Here is a 2,677-nt window from a genome sequence, read left to right as displayed (position 1 = left end):
AACTCTCTTGTCAGATCAGTAAACTACTAGTATTATATACTGGCAGACTCGTCTTAATTCCATCTTTAAATCTATTCCATTTATGTTCGCCTACGTTAAACTGATCTAACGCAGTTTGTAATTTTCAGTGATGAGCTCGTTAAAACTGACCCTGTTCAGGTGACTTAAATTAAGATTATAAATTTATCTTAAATAACCAACACTTCATTTTATACTCATTATAAAGTAGGTGTTGAGCTCTTTCTTTTGCAACTTATCCGACGTAAATCGGTTCAGGAATCATTTAGAAATCTATCACTGAACACCTTTAAACAAACACAATTGTCATCGGATTCTCCGTGATTAGTGACGATCTGCTTGCAAGCACACGTGACGCACTTTGCGGTCCGCTAAACTTGCATAAATTGGCACAGTGAATGATGAGGGGACTTCCACACCCGAGCCAGCCGCGGCCAGCACCTGCTCTCTTCGTCTCTTGCCGTGTAGTGGTCAGTGTCGTTCCCACAACAGCATCTCACTACGTATGGCTGCACTGTTTTCCTGTATGTAATAGCTGTAGCAAATAAACAATTGAAAGGGCGTCCGCTTTCATATGCTCCTGCCTGCACGAGAACCTGCTATCTTCTACTATTCCTCATTCCACTCCAACCGTACCCTTATCCCCTGTCCTACCCTTACCCCTATCTCCACTCCACTCCAACCCTACCCTTACCCCGAGTCCATCACACAATTGGCGCTGCGACAGGATAAAGATCCATTATAAAATAGTCCAATTATTCCCTTTAAGGTTTTAATTCTTTTATCCAAATTCAATCCATCCCTAAACCACAGCCCTTTACCACCAAGTGTACCTTATTACAACTTGGCGCTGTGAGCAAGGATGTGCTAATTCTTTTAATATCTCTTAATAAATCACAGCTCCTAGCCAAGCAATCTCTATCACATACTTGGCGCTGTGAGCTAGGATCGTACAGGGACAAGAGGTTTCATTAACAGTCACATAGGGATAGTTAGACATAGGAGAAGAGAGAAGACAGTGCAGCAGGTACACAAGTCCACAACAAGAAACGTCGCCCCATCAAAATGGCTTCAACTGACTTCCTGCCAAAACTCCCGACGCTATCCGGTGAGGAAAGCAGCATAGAAGTTGAAGACTTCGTCCAGGAGGCCAGACTGATCCTTCATCTGCAGCCCCTGGATGACGCGACAGCCTCTCTCTGGCTGATCTCAGCCCTTGCCGGCCGAGCTCGCCAGCAGATCGTCAGGCTGCCGGCGACACAAGTGGACACCCCAGCCAAGATCCTTGCGGTTCTTGAGGAGAACTGGGGAGATCAGCAAGACGCCACCGACCTTGCCACTGCGTTCTTCAACAGACAGCAGCAGCCCAAGGAGACGGTGATCGACTACGCATCACATCTTCGGTACCTGTGGACCAAGGTCAACAGGGCTGAAGATGGGATCATGCAGGTGCCAGCGACCATCCTCCGCAACGCCTTCGCCAGAGGTCTTCAGCCAGCTGCACTCAGGCGCGATGTCAGGCGCTTCATACGAGACCACCCTGACACCACCTTCGAGGCAGCTAAGAAGGAGGCCCAGCGATGGCTGAGGGAGGACAGCCACACCTACAACACCTGCCCCGGCGTAGACAGTGTTGTCCGCCTGGAAGCCCAGCTGGCCACACTCGCAGCTGAAAACACCAGCCTGCGACGTCAGCTGCAGTCACCCATGCCAGCACACAGCCCACATCCTTCAAAACCAGCACTTCATCCTCAACGCTGTGCTGCTGAGCACACCCCAGACCCCTCGCACTGTGTCTGGTGTGAGAGGTCTGGCCACACAGAGCACCAGTGTCGCCACAAGCGACGCTACCAGGCCAGGCGACAGAATGCTGACCACCAGCCTGCAGCTCCAGCCAACAACCAGTGTGTTGCCACTACACACACTGGGCAACCTGGGCCCATGCCATCAACTGCACCAGCTCCAAACCAGCGACGCAGGAGATGCAGACGACGGAGGCGCCACAGCAATACACCTGATGCTGTCGTCCCACAGATGTCCCCACCTGTCGTCAGCCCTGCACTGCAAAGGTCCAGCCAACAACCACCACCTGTAGTCACGCCAACTCACCCGATCCCACTGCACCACCAGGGCGACAAAGTGACTGACACTGACACTGACACTGACAGTGGTGTGTGGCTGACCAGGCCCATACCAAGACCCAGGACACCAACCCAGCAAGCTGCACCAGAGCCACCTCCACTACCACCAGATCCTGCCCCTAGGAGATCCACACGACTGGCATCCAGGGCACCACTGAGTTTGTGATAAGACTGGTGAGAATATTTGTAAAAAGAACATTTAACAGCCAGGACAGTGAGACATTCAGAAAAAACCCCCACTCGTGTTTCTTTTTTTTTTTCATTCTTGCTGAACTGAGGCAATGCTGATTTTGTTTTTCATGTTCCTGTTCATGCTGTAATTTTGTTTTCATTTTCAGATATTTCTGCATAATTCATGTTTTATGTTGTTTTTTTTCTTTTCTTCTTGCTTAATTTGACCTGTGATCTAGCTTGTCACAAGGTCTTAGCAATGCAAAGTATGTCTATGAACATGCTCACATAATTCATGTTTATTATTTATGCTATTCTACATGTATATCATACATGTGCGTCTGACA

Source organism: Babylonia areolata, chromosome 19, assembly GCF_041734735.1.
Source record: "Babylonia areolata isolate BAREFJ2019XMU chromosome 19, ASM4173473v1, whole genome shotgun sequence".
NCBI lineage: Eukaryota > Metazoa > Mollusca > Gastropoda > Neogastropoda > Buccinidae > Babylonia > Babylonia areolata.
This window is presented reverse-complemented; position numbering follows the sequence as displayed.